Source organism: Notamacropus eugenii, chromosome 3 (genome assembly GCF_028372415.1).
Source record: "Notamacropus eugenii isolate mMacEug1 chromosome 3, mMacEug1.pri_v2, whole genome shotgun sequence".
Taxonomy (NCBI): Eukaryota; Metazoa; Chordata; class Mammalia; order Diprotodontia; family Macropodidae; genus Notamacropus; species Notamacropus eugenii.
The window spans coordinates 74,596,759-74,624,460 of record NC_092874.1 but is presented as its reverse complement, the minus strand read 5'-3'; the positions used below and the strand labels follow the sequence as shown (position 1 = coordinate 74,624,460).

Below are 27,702 nucleotides of genomic sequence, written 5' to 3'. Positions count from 1 at the left end.
TTGTCATATAGTTTAATGCATATGACTATAAAGGTTTCATAGGCAGTGATACTAATTTAAGAATGTTGTCAGCCTAAGCACTCCTAAGAGGATTAAAAATTCCAAGACTAATAAATGAATCTGTGTAAATCTTATAGACTAAGATGTGTGAAATGGACATGTTTGGAAGATTTATGTCCGTCTCCTGGAATTACTAGGAAAAAATAATTTGTTAACCTCCATCTAAATATATAAATGTGCTTATCGCAGTTATGGAAAGGACAGTTATTGAGGAGACTTTAAATATTGGCCTAAATTCAGTTGAATAAATTGCACATTAGGTTTTAATTTGAATTTATTTATAGCTAGATGCTTTGCCTTTATTTTTCATTCCAAAGTCTGTAATGAAGTGCTCTTCTTTGGCTAGTCATTAGTATTCAGAGCTCTATCAGACTGCAGTTCAAACTCTCTCACTTGCTTTTGTCAGAGAAGATGATGGAGCAAGGTTGCTTAGAAACACTTAGCCACACTCTCAGCGGGAATTATCAATCTGTTCTGTATGTTCACCTCCACACACAGGGGAGAAAATTGAGTTTCACTGCTGACAACGTTAATTGATTGCAAGTTGTTTTAGTGGGAGGTTGATGTTGAAAGTGAGATTTCCTTTAACTTTCATGCATTAAGATGCAGAAAAACTATACCATGAAATATTGACATCTTGTAGTATAACTAAAATTGTCTTAAATATGGGGTTCTAAATTTGATTTTGGAAATTTTCACATTTGTCCCAAACCAGGTCAGCTAATGGGATTATCTGAGGTATTGGAAACTCCTTCTGAAATGACATTTTTTTAGTTTTATTTTTTTCTTCTGAGCAGTAAATTTAATCAGTTTATTCATTAGTCAGTGTATCATGTGGTAACAGAGTTCCTTCTGGTCAGAAAAAAATCTTTAGTTTGATAAATACTTGGGCAACTAATAAATGGTTTGATCTATTTGTTTTCCTTTTCTGTTTATTTTTCTTTCTCAAAATACTCAAGATATTAATGTCCTAAAATTAAGAGCACTGAGCATGATTTCCTCATGGACATGATTAAATTATGTTGGATTTAAGTGTAAAAAAAAATCTCTCATTTGGTTATTAACAGATTTTATAACCCCACATTTTGGAGCAGTGTGAATGCTGAGGAAAACCTCTAAAATATTTTCAAGTCAAGTATAGTTCTGATCAATTGAGTTAAGTAAACAGAGAAAATCATGTGGGAGGGAGCACTTGGGGTAGTGTTAGCTAGATGAGTCAATTGGAATGTATGTTATTTTAGAACCTAAAGGTGCTGACCTACACAGTTCCTGTGGGAGATGTGTTATCTGAAGCATAGTGTTCCTTTTATAATCTTTTCACTTGACATATCCCCAGATAGTACTCTCATTGGAATATGTGCTTTCTATTCCTTATTTGGTGGGCTGGTCATTCTTAAGTCTGAGAAACATTTCCTTTTGTATCCTATTTGCAAAGTCCTTTTGGCCATGAAAAATCAGAAGTGGGTATAACAGCTAACGTTTATAAGCTCACAAAGCACCATATAAAAATTACCTTACTTGATCCTCATAGCAACCTTGATAATAATAATATTATTATTATTAGTGCCACTTTACAGATGAGAAAATGGAGGCAGTCAGAGATTAAGTGTCTTGCCCAGGGTTACTCAGGAAAGGTATTAATAAGAGAAGAGAAAATGACCTCTAGGTCAGGGAAAAGCATGCAGGCATTTATGAATAAATATTGCAATACTTGATGAAGAAGAGGACTCCATGAATTCCCAAGAGAGCTTCAAACCAGAGCAGGTTGTTTCTGAATGATTTGACAGAGAAACAATCCACAGACTTTTTCAGAAAAAGACTCCTGTGCTGCAGTCTACAACACCAACAATACCTAAATTCAACAGCTCCACTGACAAAGCAACATTTTGCAAATGATCAGAAGAAAGACCTTTAAACATAAAGGAAAGGAAATTTGAGCAATAGAAGATTATTCTGTACCTACAAGTAATTACCAGAGAGAATGGAATAATATGTTTCAAAGAGCAGAGGAACTCAAGGTACAAGCCAAGGTGACCTTTCCTATAAATCTGAGCCTAACCATAAATGGAAAAAAAAAAGATGGATATTCATTTAAAAGGGGACATTCAAAATATTGTTATAAAGAAAACCAGGTATTACTTGCTTCCCCAGTACCCTAGCCAATAGAAATTACAGTAATAAAGAAGAACAATAATTGAGATTTTAAAAAATTTTATGAACATTTTATTTATTTTTTAATTTTATTTTTCTCAATTACACATAGATTTTTTTTTTAACATTCATTTTCTTAAAATTTGAGTTTCATGTTCTCTGTCTCTTTTCTTTCCCTTTCCCTCCTTTGAGATGGCAAGTGACTTGATATGAATTATACATATGCAGCTTGGTGACACAGTGAATAGAGCAGTAGACTCTGGAATCAGGAAGACCTGGGTTCAAATCTGGTCTCAGACACTTGCTAGCTATGTGACCCAGGGCAAGTCACTTAACCCTATTTGCTTAGGTTTCCTCAACTATATAATCAACTGGAGAAGGTAATGGCAAACCACTGCAGTATTCATGCCATGAAAACCAAATACGGTCACATGGAATCAGATACTATTTAGCAACAACCCACAACCAAAACATACATGTGAAATCATGCAAAACATATTTCCATATTAATAATGTTATAGAAGAAAACACAGAACAAAACTCCCAAGAAAAGTTGAAAAAAAAAGTATGCTTCAATCTGCATTCAGACTCCATCAATTTTTTCCTCTAGAGGTGGATAGTATTTTCTACCATTAAGTCCTTCAGACTTGTTTTGGATCATTTTATTACTGAGAATAGTTAGGTCATTCATAGTTGATCATTGTGCAGTATTGCTGCTATTGTAAACAATGTTCTCCTGATTCTGTTCATTTTACCTTACATCAGATAATGCAAGTCTTTAAGTACACGGTAGAGTGCATGGAACAGAAGAGTGGAACTATCAATTTGTGGAAAATATATTCAATTTCAAGTCATAATACATTGGTTTCACTGGTACAGTGGATAGAGTGCCAGACCTGGAATCAGGAAGACTCTTCCTGCCTACCTGAATTCACATCTGGCCTCTGGTCATTAGATGTATGACTCTGGGCAAGTCACTTACCCTTGTTTGCCTTGATTGCTATCTGTAAAACGAGCTCAAGAAGGAAATGGCAAACCATTTCACTATCTGTCAAGACAACCCTAAACGGGGTCTTGAAGAGTTGGACAGGACTGAAATAACTGAACAACACTGGTTTCAAACTCATTTCATAAAATACTACTATTGTAACTCTGGGTAGGCTTCGTATCCTCTCTGGGATTCATTTTCCTCATTTGTAAAATGGAATATTGGGTGAGGTAACTGCTGTGGTCCCTTTAACTCTTAATATAACATCCTATAGTTTTTGATTGTTGTGAGAAAAGTGCTTGGCAAACTTTAAGGTGATATATCTACAAATGCCAGTGGTTGTTTTGTTGTTGTTGGCCATCTTCATATTGCACTGTATTCTAGAACAAATTGTCAGAACCAAAAATACTAGAAGGGGATAATTTTATATTAAGGGAATCTTATTTTCTCTTATGTCTTCCTGATAATGACAATCTGATTGGTAACCTCAACTTTGCTCAAACTATAGAAAAGTGAATTAATTAGAAGATAACATATGATCACTTCTAGGTCTCAAAGTATACCATAAGTCTCAAACTGGAAAAGGATATTAGAGGCTGTCTCTTCTAATCTCTTCATTTGCAAGTGAGGAAACTGAGTCAGGCAGCTTAAAAACTTGCCCAAAGCCACACCAATAGCAAGCTCTGGTATTTCAGCCCTATTGCTCTTTCCCTTCTACTATGCCTCCTGTTTGATCATAGCATCAGAGAGCTCTGGCCATAAGAGACCTTCTAGTAATTTTAAAGATGAGATAGCTGAAGTCTAGAGACGTCACTTACTTGAGGTAAAGTGTGTTGTAGGGACAAATTTAAATTAACCATATACGATGAGTTGAATTATCTTTCCCCATTGGGATGAATGAGTTCATTTTCTTGAAAGAAGCCCTTTAGGTTACTGGCTTCTCTCTTGGAAATAATTTAAATCTAATCTATTGTTTTGGTTTTAGTACAAAATCTCAAATAAAGTCATGAACATCAAAACCATTTACATTTAGGAAGAAAATATAAAATAAGAAAATTTTAGTTTTGTTTCCTTTGTTATAATTAGTGTCTTTACTATCAATATCTTCCATTTGTGTAGTTTTGTTTCTGTAATTTTTTTATTTGGTGTTAGGTTTCATGACATTCTTGTAATTCTTTCTTCCCTTTACTTCACATATCCTTTGCTTTTTCCTGTGTTGTTTCTGTGCTTCTTCAAAGTTCAGCAATTTCACAGATGTGGGAACTCTATGCTAATGTACATGGAAGCTCCCATGTAATTTTGTACACTGTGTTCTCCAGTTGCTGCATCTGAAAAATTCCTCATCCTATAGCCGGTGTGGTTAAGAGATTCATACAACTTAGGCCACTAGAGCTGACATGCAGTGTCTCAGAGATAATAACTTGCATTTATGTGTGAATTTTAAGGTTATCAAAGGGCTTTACAAATACTAGAGGTGTGTACTATTATTAACCTCTTGCTGCTTCTGTTTCCTTATTTGTAAATGGGGATAATAATAGCAGCTACAATTCAGGCTTGTTGTAAGGATCAAATGAGATAGAATTTGTGAAAAACTTCAAGTGCTGTATAAATGCTATTATTATTGTTATTATTAACATATAGATTGATTCTAGTTTGCATCACTAATATGTTACAAATAGTTTTGTAAAAATAGAGATTTTAATTTTTAATAATATTTGTAGGTTTAGTTCAAGAACTAGAATCAGTAGAATAAAGCTTGTGATCAAGTTGTCATCTCTTATAGCATATTGCTTTATTGCCCTAGAAAATGAAATATATTGATTTACAGTTCTGTTAGTTATGAGTTAATACCTGTTTTCCCCAAAGTAAATTCCCTTACCCTCAAGCAAGCTTTTGATTTTCTAATTTTAATAGCTTGAAAGGTGTAATGGTATTTCAATATTGTTATCATATGTATTTTAGCTAATATTAAAGAGTTTGAACTTTTTTGCAAATGGATATTAAAAAGTAGTTTCTTTCCTTCTAGTATTCTGCATTTATAGTCTTACATGTTTTTTTTTCTAGGGGAAAATAGGTTTTATTTTTGTAAATATATTTTCCCTCCTTATTCATCCTAGGATGTAAATTGTTTTTCTTGAAGTTGCTCTTTTCCTTTTGGAAGCATTACGTTACATTGTCATAACTTTTAAAAAATTCACATAATTGAATCTATGTCTTTTTGCCTTCAATAATTTCTTCTATTCATTTGACTTACACTTTTCTTACCATAGTTGAGTTACATCTATTATTCCATTTTCCCTTAGTATTTTATGCTTAATAAAGTTTTTAGCTCACTCAGTTGGAGTTTGTTGTAGTACATGGTGTAAAATGTGTGTCAAAAACTATTTTTGATTATATTTCTACTTAGTGTTTCCAACAATTTTTATTCTTTCACTTTTGCTCAATGTTTTGCATTTTAGATTTTATGAAACACTCTTACATTAGACATATTTGAAGCTATTTTGGGGTTGCTCTAGTTATTTTTTTCCAAGATCAACTAATTTTATTTCACTCCTTAAAACAAAAGTTTTTACACCTATATGTATTTATACCTAAGATAATATGAGTCTAAAGGAACTCTGTTTTCTTCAGTAATCTAGAGATAGGAAAATGAGATTATTTTTAAAGCAAGTCAGACCCTACCTGAGAGAAATGAATGTTTTATTTTCATCAAGTTTTTTTCATTCTTTTCTAAGGAATGTTAGTTTGTCCAGAGGAATATTATTAAGTCTTTAATCCTACTTAGGTTCTCTTACAGGTCAGAATAATATACTACTCTCTGAAATGTTAAAGTCTTGAGAACTTTTTAGTCATTTACTCATCATAATTGACTGATTAAAATTTCATATCACAGATGTAAGGGTGTGTTTTATCTGAAATTCATTTACATGTAAATTACACATTTGTTGCCTAGACACTGTATATAGGCTGTAATATTAAGAATGTGATTTAACATTGAAGGGAGAGAGAACAAACCAAATGATGAAGCAAAATGAAAACAGTAGATAGATTAGTTGCATAAGAAAAAAAAACAACCTAAATATAAAGAAGTGAATCTGCCAGTGAGTTAGAAAATGGAAACACACTGTCTTTACTCTAGCCTATTTAGAAGTTTGTCCCTCCCTTCCCCCATTTTCTTTTTATATATAGTTATACAGGTACTAATTATAAAGCCAAAGTAGCTATAATTATCCCAAGGTTAATGAGCATCAACATGAATTAAAATGTCTTGAAAAAATCAGTTAGGCATTTCAGCAGCAGAAATTGGTTAGTCTCTTCTCCAGTGAAGAAAAAAATCACAGGTACAAAACTTAATGTCCTTTTGAATTGCAAGATTCCATTTTAAAAGCAAAAATATTGGGTACTGGGCTGAGATCCAGTTTAAGGACTTTCTCTGTGTTGGGATGGATCATAGACCTATAACAAACTTCTAATCTATCTCTTTAGATTACAGACAGGCTGACTGAGGTCCAGTGAAGGGATCCAGCCTATGCAAGGTTACCCAATTAAAATAGCAGATAGCTCAGTGGATAGAGCACTAGGTTTCGAGTCAGGAAGACCCAGGCTTGAATCTGGCCTCACACACGTACCAGCTGTTTGCCTCAGTTTCCTTATCTGTAAAATGAGCTGGGCAAGGAAATGGCAAGCCACTCCAATGTCTTTGCCAAGAAAACTCCAAAAGAGATCACAGAGTCAGACATGAGTGAAAAAATGGCTGAATAAAAGCATCTTCCCCTGTAGGCAGCAGCCCTGGTTATTTCTCCATTTTCTTTCCTGTAACTTTGCACACCTCTGTAGATACATTTTGTCAGTCAAAGGCTCATTCTTGCCAACAAATTGGTGATGAACTTCTGCAATATAAAGATGTGGGATGTTGCTGTTCATCATCAGAAATTTGTCAAAGGATAGTCTTCAAAAATAAAGCAGCATCATTAAAAAAAAAAAATTAATCAGATCCCTTCAGCAGTGTTATTACATAGACTTTAAAGGAGGTTTGATGACCAACAAATTTTTACTTTGCAAATGCAATGGTAATTTACCTTAATCAACTTTAAAAAATAACTTCATGTTTTCTGGTTTAAGAAGAAACTGGTCTAAGAAAGGGATTTGTAGACACCAACTGTTTGTTCTTAGTGCTTTGAAAGAAAGGAACTTAGAGGAACTTTATGACATGTAAAAAGAACTGTTTTTTTTAAAGCATTATTGTTTCCACTGCCTTCTTTACCTCAATTACATTAAGAAACTGTCAAATTTTTCAAAGGATATTCTAATGTATTTGCTGCTTACTTCATTAAGTTTGTTAAATACTTACCGTATCAATTGTTGCCATTAATTTTCTCTACATACTAGATGTTTAGAAAGGTCATAGGAGTTGGTGTCATAGAACATGAGTTTGACTTCCAATGCCATCAAATCTCTCTTTGACTGCAGCCAGTCATTTAGTGACTATGGTGGTCCTCAGTTGCCCCATCTGTAAAAAGGGAATGATCATATTTGTATGCCCACCTCATATGGTAGTTTTAAGCATTAAATAAAATAATATTTATAGAGTAGTTAGTAGCCACTAAGGGGAGTGTGTGCGTGTGCATGTGCGTGTGTGTGTGTGCGTGTTACTAATGTGTTACTAAGCCTCAATATTACTGCATTTTTGTTTTCTTTTTTAACTGGGTATGAGTTTGAAGGAATGAATCACCTGGATTTTATTGCTTCATGTTAGGCTATATTCCCACAAAATCAGACTGGAATACTCTTTTTTTATAGTTTTAAAATCATTGGCCAGTTTTTCTTTTATATCCTTCTTCAGACGTTCCAGGTAATCTAGTTGTGCTTGCGAGAAATTCATAGTCCCATCTGAGGTTTCAGATGGAAGTACAGTCTCAGCTCTAACCTCTTTGGTGTTTGTGTTTTGGTCCTTATCCCCATAGAAAGATTCTATGGTTTTTTCACTTTTCGTCTGCTTTTTCCGATTCATGATGTTGGCTGAGTGTTGCAGCTTTTGGTTCTTTCAGTCAGAAGGTACAGATCTTTAAGTTGAGCTGATGTGTGTCTAGGCTAAAAGCAGGCTTTTGTTTTTTGTTTCCCCGATCAACCCTGGGGTTAGCTTGTTAGGTATGTGGGAGGGCTGGTCTGTCCTCAGGATATCTCCTCAGCTGACTTGAGGCAAAGGCAAGGTCAGGGGATGGTGATCCCAGCTTCCCTATTGTCTTCCCTTTTCCCCTGGAGGGCTGGGGCACGCCTAGAAGCTAATGCGTGTTCCCGCCCCTCCTTGGGCTCGTCTCCGGCTCTGAGGCTTGCCTGGGTCTCAGTGCAAATTTTCTCTGCCCTGGGTCGTCTGTCCCTCCAGCCGTCTCCGCTACCGTAGGAAGAATCCCCCTTTGCCACTTTTCCAGCCTCTGGTGTTATGAGACCACCCGCCCCCTTCTGCTGTTCCCGCTGATCCAGGATTAATCTGGGGAAGAATTTTATGGTTCTCTCACGGTCATCAGGGGGGAGGAGAGAGCACTTACTGATCATTCTGCCATCCCAGTTCCTGGAAGTTCAAGTAGTGACCCACCGAAGTCCGTCTTCAGGCTGAAGATTTCAAGGGCTGCTGCGCTGATGTCTGGCACTCAGCGGCTCTCACCGGCTCGGCCTGGCTTATCTCCTGCTCCGCTGGTCTCGCCCGCCACTCTCGGGCTCCTCTGGTCCCCTCCGCCCTGCCGCGCCGACTGCGCTGCGCTGTGCGCCGGGGTCTTACCCCCGCGGAACAGATCCCTCCCGTGGACCCTCCGGTCCAGCCTGGGCTCCGAATCCGTCAAAGTCCGTCACCCACTGGATTCTACACCTCCAAAGTCTGGTCAGACTCTCCCCCCGGAGATATCCAGAGGAGTTTTTCCGGGAGCTTAGGTGAGTCGTTGCTTTCACTCCGCCATCTTGGCTCCGCCCCCCCCCGGAATACTCTTGCAAAAGGGATAAATCATACAGAATGCTACATCTTTAATTTTTTTCATTTATTCATCTGTTCACTAAGAATATGTAAATTCATAGTGCATTAGGTCTGTTAAATATTGTTTTGTTAATTTGTTAAAGTTGTTTAAAAAAGATTCTAAAAGAAATTTCACAATACCTGGTAGACAGAAAAGTATTTTTATCATTAGTCAATCTAAAATGGTTGCTTTTCTTCCATATTTTTAGTAGCTGTGACTTTAGTCCATGTCCCCTTTTTCACTTCACTTATTTAATGATGACAAAATCTTGTTTGTGTCTCAGTTTTGGTGAGTTTTGACAATGGGAATAATTAAATTAAAATCATGGAGTTAACACTCAACCTTTCCGGGGTAAGAGGATGAGGATAGCGATATATCACATACTAATGAGTAAAATTCAAATAGGAATTTAGTTTTTGCTTAGTAGTAGATAGCTGTCCTTTCTACTTTTATTTGGATCAGAGCTTTTCATTCAACAGTGAATACATTAATTTTAGAGTTCTTTAGAAGTCTTTGTAGTCAGCTAATAGGGTAATGATAAGAATATTAGAATGGTGGGCAGTTCTGATCTAGTCCTGAAACTAACTAGTGGTATGACCTTAGACAAATCATTTATCCTCTCTGGAGCCCCCCTTTCACTTGTTTGTCAAATGAGTGATTTAGACTAGGTGAACTCACAGTTCCTTCAAGGTCCAATACTCTATAATGCTATTTCTTTCGAACAAAAGCTTCTTGAGATTGGAAGTGATTTTACATCACTGTTAAATAACATAAGTGTGATGAAAGCACAAAGTCAACAGTCTTATGTAACTCAGGGGAGAACTGGTAATGTTTCCATACTGTCCAAACTATTGGTGGGTGACAGAACACCATTATAGAGTCAATATATTCCTGCTGTAGTCATTTGTACCCCTCCCCCTGTGTGTTCACATTCATCATATCCAAGATTGTGGCCTGGCTTTGTAGCAATTCCATTTTAGAGTGGGTACCTCTTGGGGGAAAACATGTGCCAAGTAACATGATGTTGTATGCAACTAATGACTTTTGAGCAGACACATTTAAGTGAGAGTTGGATGTCTCTCCTCTTAGACTGAGTTTATACACAATCACAACCTAGTTTATTTTCCCTTTTAGTAACTTCTCTTAACAAGTATTTTTGTTTACATTAACGAATAGCCTTGCACAAATGATGCAGATCAAATTGATCCCAACATGAAAATGTTATATCCAGTGAAATAGTAATTTCACAAGTCAGCGTTCCAAAACCTTGAATTGTGTGTTCGGGGACACCAGGGACATTAACATCTCTAATCTAATCAATCATTGGTTTCTTCATAAGAAGTTCCAATTCCATCTGTTCGTTTAGTTTTATTGTTCTTGGGTGATTTGTTTTCTCGATTTCCCAAATAGATACGGTTTTTATTTTCATTCCAAATGACTCCTTGTATTTACTTTCTCTCATATTGAATGTAGGGGTGCATTTTTTATGTGGCTGTTTTACAATACTTAACCTTGTTTTCAATAAGTGATAATGTGTGTATTGGTTTCTGACCCCAAGCAAACTACTTATAGTTCTAGACAGAAATTTCTATGTGTAGGTATTTCTGTGGGAGTCTAGAAGATCCAAGTCTACTTGGAGGACTTCTGCCTAGTTCGGAAAAATGAGCTTTTGCTGTATTTGTCTTTACATTGAACTGTTGAGTTTTTTCTGAGCAAGGCTCCTCCCCCACCCCCCACCCCCCCCCCCCCGTTTTTTCTTTTTGCATTTCTTTGAATCTCTGCCACAGAGATAATAAGAGATAACATATAGATATATGATGGTTGATTTATATGCATGGAACCACTTGTAAAAGCTTTTTGGGGGCTGGGGTGAGGGAGTTGCTTTGAGAAGGTAGATTTTTTTAAAGGTACAGATTTAAGCAAAAGTAGAAACTGATTTGAGCCAGATGAGTTCTGAGTGTCTTCAGAGGTTTTTCATCCTTAAAAGCTAGAGAATCAGAATATAGTGTTAGACCCTCCTGGAATTAAGCTCTCCACGATGACTGTCTCATTGCATTTTATTTGGACCTCCTTAATACATTTGTAATCCAATTTATATTACAGATATTTTTTCACGTGTCATCGATAGTCAGTATAATGGGCTCATTTTATATTTTTGTCCTAGATAAAGAGAAGGTGGGGCAGTCTATCAGTAAATATTAAATTCCTCTATTTTGTGCCTAGCACTAAACTAAGCTTTAGCGATACAAAGAAGGGCGAAACACTGTTCTTGCTCTCAAGGAAGACAGTAATGGTGGAGACACCTGCAAATAATAGCTATGTAAAAATAAGCATTACACAGGAGGAATTGGATGTAAACCAACAGAGGGAAAGCACCAGAATTAAGGGGGCTAAACAGCAGGGTGTAGTGGACAGAGAACTTACTTAGAAGCAACAAAGTCCTATCTCTGCAAACATAATGGTCATGTAGACTCATAAGGCAATGCGAAATAGTGGGTAGAGGTCTTAAATTGTTGCCAAGAAGAACTGGGTTCATGTTCCACCTACAATACCTACTGGCTCTAGGACACTCTCTTTCCCTCCCTCCCTCTCCCCCCCCCCCCCCCTTTACCTGTGGTGGTTTGCAAATTGTCTCCCACTTCCTAAGAGCAGAGATTTATCTTTTCCCTTTCTTTGTATCCCCAGGGTTTGGCACACAGTCGTCCCTTAATAAATACTTGTTGACTGAATGCCTGAGATTGTGATTTATTCTAGGTCACACTGCTATTAGAACCAGGTTATAAGGCCAGTTTCTCTAACTCTAAATCTAATGTTCTTTGCATCATATCACACAGCCCTGTGTGTTACTGACTTGGAGCATCCATGGTCAATTAATTTCCCTCAAATATGGGACAGCACACTCTCCTTCAAGCCCTCAGTGGAATGAGAGACAGTGTAGTATATAACAAAACCTACTTCAGACAGGGAGTTAAAAATGAGTTAACAGTGATGGCTCTGTCACTGACTCCTGTGATTTCAGGAAAGTTGTTAAGTGTTCTCTGGGCCTCAGATCATTCACCTGTAACATGCAGGAGGTAGATAAAATGATCTCTAAGGTTGTGTTCATTTCTGTGGTTCCATTATTTGACGTCTTGATATCTGAACCTGGATGCTTGCTCTCAGCCTCCCCCCTCCCCCTTTTGATCAATGTGAGTGCCATTATATGTACAGTTAGGGAAGGCACAAGCATCTGGATGGACAAGAAATTTGAAACTAATATTTTGAATGATAGAAATATGAGTTGAAACAGAAGTGTAAGTAAGGCTAGTGTAAAAGGTAAAAAAATAAGCCTATCATATTAAGAAATTTTATCCCTAGTTCTGCTCTACAACCAATTTATCTTAGCTTCAGCTCTATGGTTTTGGTTTAACATATATGCCTAATGATATTTCCTGAAGGACTAAATGCAATTTTTGTGATTAATGTATGTGTGTGTATGTTTGCCTGTATCTATAACTATAATAACCTATGTCTTCTATGTCTACTAGTGTGACTATTTACCTCTACCCTTATATGACAGAGATGGATTTTTACACTCAGTAGTTAGTTACCCATTGGAGACTACTAAGTATGGATGAACCTTATTCGATTGCCTAGGAAGAAGAGAAAAGCATGGTAAAAGAAATACTATTGATTTTCTCCATCCTTTGCCCATCCTAGCAGTCATTTTCCAGTTGACGGAACTCAATTATATTGTGTTGGATATAGAACTTGGTAACATGTGCCTTTTAGCAGAGTGATTGTGGTTGCTGTATTCTGAATCCTACAGCAATTACATCAATTACAGCAGTAAAATGATTCTGAAGACAGATGGCTAGAACATAAATTTGAAAATGTTAATGTCAAGTATATTGTACAAGGCTTTTCTTTAAAATATGGATGTCTTAGAGTCCAGATGTAACTGTTGACTTATAATAGTCTTCCCTCTTCCTATTGTGTTATTGAATAAAGGCATTACTACTTTAATGATACAGAAAAGCTTTAAATTAAATTACATTGTAAACAAGTGTATAAACCTGAGATTTAAATCTTTACTTAGACTAATTAGTGAGCAGTCAAACTGCCCCACAGGAGGCTGACCTGGAGGTTTGTCTTGAAAGCATGATGGGAACTTTTATTTAATTATAAGACAAATATAGAGTCACAATTAGGGGAGAAAAACATAACAAGGTTTACTTTTCTTAAAGGCAAGAAGCAATGGTATTTATAAGGTACTAATTAATGAAAACTCAAAAATAAAAATTTAATTCCAGGAATTATACTGTACATTTGCTAATATATGTCTTAGCATATATTAAGGTTCTGAAGAAACTTTCTGATCTGTTAACACATTTTATTTATTTTTAACATCTTAATATTTTTCAGTAGCTTATGTGCCTCTGTTCAGATGCTGCATGTTTTATTTTTATGCAAGCTAATGTACATGTAATCTCCCTTGCCTCCCCTCCGCCCCGACCCCCTTTCTGGTCTGTATACTAGATAAATAGCTAGATTGAAAAAAGGAGGTTGATAGTTCTCCAACAATGCTCATTGAATTGGAATTAACATGCTAGAAAAGGCTTTCCTTTTTTTTTTTTAATTTATTGATTGGTTTTGCATGTGAAATAACTAGAAGCCATGCTTCTAAATGTTTAGAACTGGATCTAATTCACCTTCCTGGCATGCATTGCAGTTAATGACTATAAAGTGCATTTTAAGATTTTCACTTCCTGTTATTTTCCTTCCTAAGCACCCAGTAACACTTCCATTTCTAAATATTTAAAGAAAAGGCAGACATCAGCTGATAATAATCATAGTTAGACTTAATTATAAAATATAATATCTTCTTTTAACTGGAAACCTCTTAATAACAGTTTTCTTACCTCACTTTTCTCAAGGACAGTGCATGTTTTTCTATAAAAGGTGACATTTTAAAAATTGCAATGTTGGTAAAACAAAAATTTCCATTTTTCTTTTTATAATATTGCTGTTTTCAGGCATGACAATGTTGTGTGATTGAACAATAACAGCAACATTTATTTCATTGATATGTAATAGATCATCTACATGTGGACTATCTGAGTCTATTGAAAGAGTTCTGAGAAAATACCCAGAACCAGTACTTAATAAATGGGACTGTAGGTTGTTTCTTTGTCATTTCACCAGGTGCCTGAGAACCCAGGACAGTAGTAACAAATAAAGTAAGTAGCCATGACTAGAAAAATAGCAGATGTAAAAATTCTGAATTTATAAAGCTTTTTGTTTTCTATCTCTGTTCTTTCAGCTAATTAGGAAGTTATTTCTGAGTTTTAGTTTCTCATGTTTTATTTCACATTTAGTTAATACTGCTGGTGATTGCTCTTGTTATGAATTTGATAAACTTTAGCATAGATTATGGGTAGCTAGGTGACTTGATAGTTCATACAGTGCCTGGCCTGGAGTTAGGAGTTCAGATTTGGCCTCATCCACTTATTATCTGTGTGTCCCTGGGAAAGTCACTTAATACTGTTTGCCTCCATTCTTTATCTGTAAAATGAGCTGGAGAAGGAAATGGCAAACCACTTTTTGCCAAGAAAATCCCAATTAGGTCACAAAGAGTTGGAAGTGAATGAAAATGACGGAACAGCAAAGCAGACTATTAGATTTGTTACACTACAATGCTTTTAGAGGGTTAAGTGCTAGATATTTCATTTTTCACTATACAAAGTACCTGCAAATGGAGAAGGAACCAGAGATGTGAATATTTCAAAATAGAGTGAGTTGTTAGGGACTTTGGACTTTGCTATATTTTGCTGAAAACGTTTTTAATTGTTTCATTTAGTTAGTTTCCCTAAGGAGTAGAACGTTTAGAGAAAAGCCAAGGAAGGTAAGAGGGTTGAGATGGGGTGGGAGAAAAGATCATATGGAATTTTGCTTTGCTTAATTATAAGGTTAACTTACCATATATCATCCAGTGAGTGACTAACTTAATTCACACAGATAATCGAGAAGTCATAGGATCAAATTGGTTATACCTGAAAATTAAAATTAAAAAAACTATTCTCTAAGGATTTTCTTATTACTATAAGCCATCTTGACACCACCATATGGCATATTTTCTTGTTTGGGCATGGCCTTACTCTTTTGAGTCCCCAATGAATGCCTCTATGTATAATTTACATAGAAGGATTCTGTTTTCCTTATTGACTTCAAAACATTTCTAAAATGGAGGGAATTTATTATGTTTTAGAACTAAAAAATGAGTATTTCAGACTTTAGATTTAAAATAATTATCATTTTTATCTTGGCGTGTATAAGTGGTGACCTATGAATGGTGCTCTAATATTTTGGCCATTCTCTGTCTCCTGGACCACTATCCCTGCATTTTTGGTCGAGTAATCTTGCTTTCATTTCCTACAAATCTCAACCCAAACTAGGATATCTCATCTAATGCATTTCTCACATATTTCAGCCATTTTGCCTGAGGGAGCAGGTTTTTTAATCATATGACAGCATTCAAGCTATCAGGGCATTTGAAGGATCAAGCCAAATGTTTCCTTGACCTCTTTTGTAATGCCTTGAATCTGTTTTTTCAATTTGAAACAAAGTTTAGAAGTCTGCAGATTAAGAGTATACAGAAATGCAAGCATCCTGTACTTGCCTGCAAAGTGCTTTCAAGGTCATTGGCTAAAATGCCCTACAGAAGTGCAAAGTGGGGTTATTTTGCTTGCCTGACTAGACATGCTCAAAGTGACAGTCTTTTAAAAAATGTTTCAAAGTGTCACTGTACAGAAGAGATTAAGAAAATGGATTGTGTCAGTAGGTACTCTGGTTGCTAAGGGAGTGCCGGGAATTACTTTTTTATTTGGGGAAATGACTGACTTTAAGTGTAGTATTTGCATGGGATACTGAATCTTAGCTCCAGTGAACTCTTTGTGTGACCTCTTTGTGACCTTAAGTTTTAACCAGTGCCATTATGGCAATTCAGTTAGATTGATGAGGAATCAATTCGATCATCAGTGAGTGATCAGTCTATTTGATAGTCGTTAGTGACTGGAAAAAAAAAGGGATTGCTTTTTGAGTTATTAATATGAATTAACCATCATGAACATTTGTAATCTGATTCCTTGTTTATGTTATGGCTATAATCAGTTTGATTTGAAAGTGGCAGAATCAAAGCTCTACTAGAGGGCAGATTTTCAGAGGTTTTTGAAGGGATTTATGTCCTTCTTTGAATGATACTCCACTAAGTAGTATGGCATCCAAAATAGATTTCAGAAAGCTTTGTGTTTTCCTTAGTTTTAAATTCAAGTACAGTAAAAACTGTCTATCAAGGGTGAAAGTCAGATGAAAATCCTAAAGTAGTTAAAAATAACTGAGTTGCCTATGAAATTAAAAAAAATGTTGTAATTAATACCCATTATAGTTCTCATAACTTTTGTATGATTTGAAAGTCTTCTGTAGTAATTAGAAACAAATGTTCTTTGGCAAGTAAAAAATTAATCAAATTTGGTGAAATCAAAGAGTGAATTATGTTATGTTTGTGGCCAACAATTAATCTTACTCATTCCAGTGATTTTTGTCACGTTTTGAAATGTTATTCTATGTGAACATTGTACATACAACATACAAAATGTTATACACATACACATATGCCCATATGTACTTGTGTGTGTCCATGTATGAGTTAGCCTTTTCAGCTTCTTTCCATATCTCAAATATGCCAGTGGATCAGAGATCTTACTGGTGTATTACTTCCATTGATGGAGATAACAGCTCATCCATGCTTGCCTAACGTATATGACTCTCATCATTGGAGTTCACTATGTGAGTATCCTCCACCTAACTTACTGGCAACCTTCCACATTTCCTTGTGACATGAAGAGCATGCCTCTGGGGTTCATAGACTATCTGCTATGTCAACAATTTATCTTATTTTGCTTATACATTTTTTCAATTAAATCATATATAAATATGACTAAAATAAACTTTTTTTTTGTTCTAGACATGCTTACATTGGTTTTAGGAGTTCTTCATGTGGAAAGATGGCCAACCAATGCAACACAATGACTGCTGAGCAATTTAGGGTCCCCTCCACTCCCCTTGCCTCACCTGGGTACAAGAGTTTAAGTGACTTATACAAGGTTATTTATGCAGTCAGTATGTGTCATAGACAGGACAAAAATATTTGGGGAAAAAAATATACTTGGAAGAAAGGACTGAGGTCTCAATTGCCTAGATAAATTTTTTTTCCTAAGGAGGTGGAAAGCGGTCTCTCTCTCTCTCTCTCTCTCTCTCTCTCTCTCTCTCTCTCTCTCTCTCTCTCTCTCTCTCTCTCTCTCCCCCCTACTATGTGTCAGGTACTATGCTAAGTGCTTTATCTGAACCTCACAGCAACCCTGGGAGATAGGTGCTATTATTATTTCCATTTTACAAGTGAGGAAATGGAGACAAACAGAGGTTATTTGACTGGCCCGGGGTCACATAGCCAATAAGTGCCTGAGGCTGAATTTGAGCTTCAGTTTTACTGACTCCAGGCCCAGTGCTCTGTCCACTGTACTATTTGGCTACCTGTAGCATTTTATTGTTTACAAAGTGCTTTCTAGAAAATCCTGTTAGCTAGATTTGGAAATATTGTTTCCCCATTTTGGAAATGATGCAATTGAAGTTCAGATAAGTTCATAGATCATAGTTGGAAAGGACCAAAGAGACCTTGTGGTCCAAATCTCTGCTTTTGCAGGTGGGAAAACTGAGCCTGAGAGAGGTTAAGTAACTCGATCATTGTGATCATCCAGCATCAGAAACAAAAGGTAACTTAGGTCCTCTGACTCTGGGACTCCAGTGCTCTTTTGCTTTATCCCAGTGTCTTTCATATAACTGACTAATAAGTGCTACAACTGGGATTCAGGGGCTTCCATGACTTTCTATTGCAATAGGCTGCCTCTTAATTTACTAACTACTAGTAGCTTGCATGATATTCTGTATTTCATTTGTGGTAGAAATTCAATCTAATCTACTCCAACAATCATTTATTAAGCACTTATGTGTAGGGCACTGAGGATGTCACTGTACTCTAAGAGCTTACATACAACTAGGGCAATGCAATATTTTATGTAGATAAGTAAGTGTGTGACAATTTGAGGAGGGAAAAATATTCATCACCATTATCTTTTGAGTACATGTAAGGTCCCTTTTGTAAATGAAATCATTCTGTATCTGTGCAATGTATGAAAATCTCCTAGTAGAAAAATTTTACTTTAATAAAATATGTAATAGCTATTAAACTCATTTGGAAATATTCATTGAGAATACTACTTATGATATACTTTAATCATCCATATAAACTCAGTGCTATTTTATGGAATAGTTTCAATTTTCTAGGACCATTGGTCACAATTTATTTTTATGCATAGATCTAGTTGTGTTATTTCTCTGCTCAGAAATTTTCAGTATTTCAATATGGCTATGGGAATGTCCATTTTCCAATTGTTTGATAATAACCCCCAGAATGGTCTCAAGGACCCTAGATAGTAGTTCTGTGACATACAGGCCTACTGAAACTGCACCATGAGATATGAGAATGACATAATTGATCCTTACTATGCTTGTGCAGAATGACGATATTGCTAAAGCTGACCTGTGAGCTTAATGTTGACAAGATGCCTTCTTTGTCTTCTTGCCCTATGAAAGCAAGTAGGCATTGGTCAGTGATCGGGGAAAAGCCCATATGGGGAGAATCCATGGTAATGCGTGGGAGAATCCACGGTAATGCGTAGAAGAATGTTATGTACCTGCCTCAACTGGCCCTTATTGGGGCTTGAAGGGATTTAGGGGAGTGCAATGTATGCCTTTCTCAGGTGACCCATTCAAGACATAGTGATAGTTGCCCCCCTTCTTGTCAGAACCTGTGAGAAGGGTGATTAGGGAATGCTGTAGGAGCTGATTCTCCCAGTATCCATTTGGGAAGACTAGACTAGAATAAAGCTGATTATTAACCCCTCTGAGGCTGTTTGCCTATCTGACCAGATCAAGAGTGAATCTGTTAGAGGCTGGAGACCAAGAACTTAGTGCTTCCTGCATCTGTGAAACAATAACTTACCTAATCTGGCTCTGTCTTTCTTATCTAAAAAACAAGCAGTATTACATTTTCTGTGAATAACCTGGTACTGAAGGGAAATTGGAGGACAGAGTAAATATTATCTTGTAACTTTCCTCCTTCCTTGGGGCAATAGATACAAACTCATGGCAGGTACAACCTCATGCCATCAACCTCAGTTCTCTGCTCTGAGGTACTACTAGGACCACTGTTCCTTCTCCTTCTCCTCCTTATATGCTACAGCTCATTTTGCCTCTTGTCTCTATGCTGAATATCCTTTTTAGCTCAGTCCTAGATGTCCCTGCTCATTCTTCCGTTCTGCCAGATGCTCAAAATCTTTCTGTTCTAAGATTCTGTTTTTCACAATCAAACTCCACTTATATGAATTCCTCTCCAGATAAGAATAGACTTCCTATGTCACATCACATATTGCTAAAGCTGACCTGTGAGCTAAATGTTGACAAGATGCCTTCTTTGTCTTCTTGCCCTATAAAAGCAAGTAGGCATTGGTCAGTGATTGGGGAAAAACCCATATGGGGAGAATCCACGGCAATGCGTAGAAGAATGCATGTACCTGCATTGAAGGTCTTTTCTTACCCTTTTTTAAAGTTTTGATTGATTATTTGAGGTATGTTCTCATCTCTTACAGGAGGATAGGGTCTTTCTAATACCACCCCTAGCCAAGTTTATTGTCAATATTTTGAAGACTTTCTGTGCCTTTTGTCCTTTTCAGTCCTCTAAACATGAGGGACCCATTGTTTTATCTCTTTTCTAAAATATATTAAAATTTAAGTTTAACGCCAAATATAACTGCTTTTCAAGGATTTTGTTTGCATGTAGTATACATGACATCTGGCATGATTTCCAGTTCACTAATCCATTGGAATTAAATTGGTTTCTAAATATGGACTGAGGTATAAGAGAAATGTGGGGAGGACATCTTTGCCAATTAGGCAGCTAGTTGTTGCAGTACTTAAGAGAGTTGGATCTGGATTCAGGAAGACCCGATTTAAAATCCTGCCTCAGACACTTAATTCACTGTGTGACCGTAGGCATTTAATAATACAATAATAAACCATTTACTGATTCCACTACTGAAATCAGTTTCAGTGACTATTAATAAAATTCATACACTATACTATTTTTATATTATATTATTTCTTAACATTAAAAACATTTTCACAAACTTTTAAAAGCATGATATGGTGCTACATTTTAAAGTATTATTGATTGATTTTAAGACTGATCAGCCTTCATAAAGAAGATTTTTAAATTGTGACCTGAGAAATGAGCTCGTGTTACATCCAAGCGATGATAGTGGAGAAGAATGATTCTTTTATCCTTGGTGCATTTTGCACAGTGATATAAGTTGAGCACATGGATGATTTATTAACATTGAGATTGATTACATGAGTTTGCTAATAAAATGAAACATAAAACTGCTATGTGGCAAGAAAATATTAAATAACTTAAAATCATTAATGGCATTTTCAGATACTTTATAATATAAAATCCACATTGGTTATTCCACAGTTACTTTGATTCGTGATGACCACTCTTCCATCATGGTGTATTGAAGGACATTAGTACAAAATTGTAGAGTTAGAAATGGAAAGGAATTTGAAGGTCATCTTTTCCAAATTTATTGTTGTACAACTGAGTAAATAAATAATTTCAAAGAGTGGAAGTAACTTGTCCATAGCCAAACGCGTAATGAAGGAAGAAGCTTTATCATTATTTACTACTAGTATTAGTTTTATTAATTTAATTGGAAAAAATCTATAAGGTTTTTTTTTTTTAATTCTTTAGAATAAATAACATGCGTGCTGTAATTCTAATGCTAAGGGAAGGTTGATAACTATATATGAAACTATATTAACTACATTACCTGTATGCATATATGTACTTCTAGATTTTTTAACCACATAGAATTGTTAGAAATGTGGAAGATTGGTCAGTAATGGCCCTTTGGAAGGATAATTTATGACTTAAGTATTATGTTTGTGGTACAGAGAATTAAAAAGAAACAAAACACACAGTCCCTGTCCTAAAGGGAGGTCATTATCTGATGGGAAAAACACATACCTAAAGACAGTGTTCAATGACATTAGAGGACATAAGTAGCAACCTAAGAGGACCACAGAAGAGATGTAACAAGATAGGATATTTTTCAGTGCAGAATGAGTGATGTAGACAATGACTGCTTTAGACATTCCTGAATTCTATTAATCTTTAAGTTCAGAGTCCTGGAGGCCTGATTAGGGGCTTTAGTGATCAAAGAAATCTTCATTGAGGGAATGTGGAAATTGAACAATGCCCCCACATAAGAGTAGGATGATGAGAAAGAAAAAGGGGAAGGGAGATAACTCGCTAATCTTGACCATTGAAACATGGGCCAGAACACTGTGATATATTCCTGGGATGTCAAACATATGTCTAGGAGTAATGTTATGAAAGTGATGTTTTAAGGAGATGGAAATATGGCAGTTTTATTATTGAGAGGAATGAGAATGGAGATAGTAGGGAGATGGTTTAGGAGACTAGGATAGTATTTTAAGAAGCTTATTAGAGGCGTCGTTAGCCTGGTGGTAGAAGACAGAAACTTTGGATGTAATAACTTGTTTTTTTCTTTAGGATCTCAAGCAATTTCACTTTAATATCTGAGTTGTTTTGTCAAAGAGATTTTTAGTTTGTCAAGCATACGTGACTTTCTTTTTAAACTGAAATAACCATTGGTCTTTGCTTTCTGATTTTAGCTTACTAATTGAAGGGCAATGACTAATTTGTTTTGTTTTTTAGTGTTTGTATCACCCAGCTCCTAGGACTGTACCTTACGTACTAATGTGGGATAGATGCTTCAGAAGTTGAACTGCAAAAGGGATAATTTGTAATATAAAATGGTGGTTGTAATTTAAATTTTGTCAGAATTCTCTAGTATAATGTGATTCTGACTAGGCAGAAGCCAACTCTGTATTTGGAACCAATTAAGGTCATTTTTCTCATCAGCAATATTCTTTCATTGGACAGACTTGTCCATTCCAGTAGCATTATTATGAACTGAAAATGAATGAATTGCTAAAATGAAAGTGTTTCTTGATATACGAAGTCACACAAATTAAAGTTTTCATTTAGTATATTGAAATTCTCCCATGCCATACAAAGATTTGCTGGGTTTCCTTTTGTTTCTTTTGCCAGTTTAGATTCCAAAGAATAGAGATGGGACTGTTTTCTTTCCTCCATGCTCTGCCAATTTCAATTCCATAAAATGTTATGATTACTTACAGTCTGCCAGGCTTTGTCCTCTGCTCTCAGAAAATGAGACTACTAGAATTCCCCTCTAGGGCATGTTCTCCTTGGTTGTGGTCCCCATTTGCCTCCTTCAGCACCCTCAGGCTAATTGACTTTACTTTTTCCTGGTTTCTCTTTTTTTACTTCCTCCTATTTTTTGCCTTATCCCTCAGAGTTCATCCTTTCTAAGGTGAGAGTTGCTTCAGGTGGTAAACTCTCCCCACTCCCCTTCTCTCATTGTTGAGTTGCCCCTCGAACCTCCTAGTTTGTTGTGGGCCTCAGGATGTACTTCCTTCATTCCTCCTGCTTCTTACTTCCTGTGAACTTTCAAACCTTGACCTGGGTAACTTCTCCTGCTCTTTTAGATGTCTTTTGTGTCTTGTCTTCCTATTACGAAACTCACAAGAACAAGGTGTTCCCCGCCCCCCCTTTTCTTTCCCTCCCTCCTGTCTCTCTTGCTGTCTCCATTTTTCTCCCCCTCCCTTTCAAATACTTATTTCCTTCCTTCATTCCTACTAATATACTAAGGGTAGAAGGCTATAGAGATTTCTTATTAGTTATTAGGCACACCCATGCATTATATAAAAAAATTCCTTTGGATACAAGAATCAATTGTTATTTGGTTTCTCTATCAAGTTAATGTTTAAATGAAATATGTAATGTGTAAATATATAAAGAAATATGATTTAAATATGTGAATGAAATATATATGTATAAATGAAATAACTGTCAGTCAATAATAAATAATAGTTGGGGGGGGTGGAGCCAAGATGGCGGAGTAGAAAGACGCACATACACATAGCTCCGAACCCACAACACATAGAACAGCTACAAGGAAGTAACTCACGGCGAATTCTGCACTCAGAGGCCACGGAACATTGGAGCGAGGGAGATTTCTGTTCCGGAGAGACCTGCAAACCTCTCGCGGGGGGGTCCTTCGCACTGAGGACTGGGCGCCGGGACTGGGAGCTGAGTGCAGCCCTGCTGCGGCTGCAGCACCGAGAGGAAAAGATCCGAGCGGGCTTCAGGGACAGGATCTCCAGCGGCCACGCGGGTCCCTCCACCCACAGAGGGACCTGCAAACCTCTTGCAAAAGATCTGTCGCGCTGCAGACGCGGAGCCCAGCCCAGACCTGCTGTGGCAGTGGCCGCGGCACCGAGAGATACAGATCCGAGCAGGCTTCAGGGATGGGATCACCAGCGGCCGCACAAGTCCCTCCACCCACAGGTGACGGGGGTCTGTGAGAGAGTCTCTTTGGTGGGTCGAGAGGGGAGTGGGGTTCCCCCATAATTCAGGCCCCCCCCCCCCCCCCCGAGGTAGAAGCTGAGAGGTGGCTGCAGACCGGGACTCCCCAAGGGGGTGGGAGCCTGAATCCATTGTGGAAGGTCTGTGCATAAACCCCCTGAGGGAACTGAGCCTGAGAGGTAGCCCTGCCCCAACCTGACCACCTGAACTTAATCTCACACTGAATAGCAGCCCTGCCCCTGCCTAAGCCCTGAGGCTGGGGAGCAGCATTTGAATCTCAGACCCCAAACACTGGCTGGGAGGACCAGGAGGAGAGGTGGGTGTGAGGAGAATATTCAGAGGTCAAGTCACTGGCTAGGAAAATGCCCAGAAAAGGGAAAAGAAATAAGACAATAGAAGGTTACTTTCTTGGAGAACAGACATTTCCTCTCTTCCTTTCTGATGAGGAAGAACAATGCTTACCATCAGGCAAAGACACGGAAATCAAGGCTTCTGTGTCCCAGCCCACCCAATGGGCTCAGGCCATGGAAGAGCTCAAAAAGAATTTTGAAAATCAAGTTAGAGAGGTGGAGGAAAAACTGGGAAGAGAAATGAGAGAGATGAAAGAAAAGCATGAAAAGTAGATCAGCTCCCTGCTAAAGGAGACCCAAAAAAATGTTGAAGAAATTAACACCTTGAAAACTAGCCTAACTCAATTGGCAAAAGAGGTTCAAAAAGCCAATGAGGAGAAGAAGGCTTTCAAAAGCAGAATTAGCCAAATGGAAAAGGAAATTCAAAAGCTCACTGAAGAAAATAGTTCTTTCAAAATTAAAATGGCACAGATGGAGGCTAATGACTTTACGAGAAAGCAAGATATCACAGAACAAAGAGAGAAGAATGGAAAAATGGAAGATAATGTGAAATATCTCATTGGAAAAACAACAGACATGGAAAATAGATCCAGGAGAGACAATTTAAAAATTATGGGACTACCTGAAAGCCATGATCAAAAGAAGAGCCTAGACATCATCTTTCATGAAATTATCAAGGAAAACTGCCCTGAGATTCTAGAACCAGAGGGCAAAATAAATATTCAAGGAATCCACAGAACACCGCCTGAAAGAGATCCAAAAAGAGAAACTCCTAGGAACATTGTGGCCAAATTCCAGAGTTCCCAGGTCAAGGAGAAAATATTGCAAGCAGCTAGAAAGAAACAATTCAAGTATTGTGGAAATACAATCAGGATAACACAAGATCTAGCAGCCTCTTCATTAAGGGATCGAAGGGCATGGAATAGGATATTCCAGAAGTCAAAGGAACTAGGACTAAAACCAAGAATCACCTACCCAGCAAAACTGAGTATAATACTTCAGGGGAAAAATTGGTCTTTCAATGAAATAGAGGATTTTCAAGTATTCTTGATGAAAAGACCAGAGCTGAAAAGAAAATTTGACTTTCAAACACAAGAATGAAGAGAACCATGAAAAGGTGAACAGCAAAGAGAAGTCATAAGGGACTTACTAAAGCTGAACTGTTTACATTCCTACATGGAAAGACAATATTTGTAACTCTTGAAACATTTCAGTATCTGGGTACTGGGTGGGATTACACACACACACACATGCACACACACACACATACATAGAGACAGAGTGCACAGAGTGAATTGAAGAGGATGGGATCATATCTTAAAAAAAAATGAAATCAAGCAGTGAGAGAGAAATGTATTGGGAGGAGAAAGGGAGAAACTGAATGGGGCAAATTATCTCTCATAAAAGAGGCAAGCAAAAGACTCATTAGTGGAGGGATAAAGAGGGGAGGTGAGAGAAAAACATGAAGTCTACTCTCATCACATTCCACTAAAGGAAAGAATAAAATGCACACTCATTTTGGTATGAAAACCTATCTCACAATACAGGAAAGTGGGGGATAAGGGGACAAGCAGGGTGGGGGGGGATGATAGAAGGGAGGGCATGGGGAGGAGAGTGCAATTCGAGGTTGACGCTCATGGGGAGGGAGAGGATTAAAAGAGAATAGAAGTAATGGGGGACAGGATAGGATGGAGGGAAATATAGTTAGTCCTATACAACACAACTATTATGGAAGTCATTTGCAAAACTACACAGATTTGGCCTATATTGAATTGCTTGCCTTCCAAAGGGAAGGGGTGGAGAGGGAGGGAGGTAAAGAAGGTGGAACTCAAAGTGTTAGGATCAACTGTTGAGTAATGTTCTTGCCACTAGGAAATAAGAAATGCAGGTAAAGGGGTATAGAAAGCTATCTGGCCCTACAGGACAAAAGAGAAGACGGAGACAGGGGCAGAGAGGGATGATAGAAGAGAGAGCAGATTGGTCATAGGGGCAATTAGAATGCTTGGTGTTTGGGGGGGGGGGAAGGGACAAAAGGGGAGAAAATTTGTAACCCAAAATTTTGTTAAAATGAATGTTAAAAGTTAAATAAATAAATTTAATAAAAAAAATAATAGTTAACCTATAGCACTTACAATGTGTCAAGTACCCTGCTAACTGCTTTAAAATTATTTTATCTCATTAGATCAATATTAAAATGTACTTGTTAAATCTCTGGCATCAACTGGAAGGATATTAAGTGGATTATGCTTACTGAAAAAATACTCTAAAAATGGTTGCTATTCCTTGGGATAGAAAGGTCCTTCCAGATGTGTCCCTGAAAGTACATGAGTCTGATACAGATTGAAAAAAGGTTAGGAAAAACTGACCTAGATTATAAGTTATTGTTATAAGTGTGGAATTTTCTCCCATAGAAACCACTCACTGTATTAATAAAATTCCTGACTCCTACCCAGATGTTGCTTTATACGTTTCACACATTTTGTGTAAGCAATGCACAGTAGAGCAATCATATTATTTTACATTGTTTTCAAAACTTCCAGAGAAGATTTTAACAGACCACTGATGTGCCCTGTCACTATTGAATATGTTAAAATATAGTACTCATGACAGTAGAATATTTCATCTAGTAGCTTAATAGAGCACTGTGGTCACTGAAACAAGCCTGTCTGATATCTAAATAATAAACACTATAGAATCTGGATGCTTTTTGTTATTCTTGCAGGGTTTCCCAAAATCTGTTTGTTTTCACAGGTGGTAATAAAAATAATTATATTCCTATTATGATTAAACAAATCAAAATGAAATAAAATCATACATAGTGAGCAGTTGATTAATTTTAGTTGTATTATAATTAGATGTTCTTTTGATCTAGTATTTACATAGACACTTTAGACATCTCCCGTACTTTTAGCACATTACAAAATGATCTGGCACTTAGTTCTTATGATCATTGAATTAAAGAGAAATGTCCTACTACCTGCGACTTTACCTGTTATTGGCCAGTTGCTTTTTCTCAAGAATTCATTTCGGAAAGGTTAGTTTTTTTATACTTAGGCATTCACCTTTCATTTGCAAGAATGGCTCTCTCTTCCCTGAACACACACTCCCAACTGTTACATCTATGTGCTCCTGCTCAGACTATTGTTTTCCCCACCTTTTCACCTGTTGAACGGATGCTCATCCTTTACAACTCAACTCAAATACTACTTTTTTTCAACGACTTTTCTTAAATCCTCAGTTGTTAGTTTGGGACCATTGCCCTATGACTTCTCATAGCATTTGACTTTATGATTTCTGTAATAAGCTCATTATAAGGTCCTTGATGAAGTGACATTTAAAAAAAAATTCAGCTCTTCCTTAGTCTAGCTCACTGCTTTGGACATAGTAAGTATTTAATAGTTGTATCAAAAAATTCAAAACAAAAGGGAAAAATCTACCTCTTCCCCAGTTCTTGATCTTTTATGACTTCATGGACACATATCTTATGGCCAATTATATTATCAAAAGTTTTCAATCTAAGGT

General features: G+C 36.9%; 1 protein-coding gene across 21 annotated transcripts in view; it reads left to right on the top strand.

Moving 5' to 3' along the window:
* Positions 1-27,702, top strand: part of PARD3 (par-3 family cell polarity regulator) — a 728,954-nt gene that overhangs the window by 238,443 nt on the left and 462,809 nt on the right. The gene's annotated exons all lie outside the window — the stretch shown is intronic.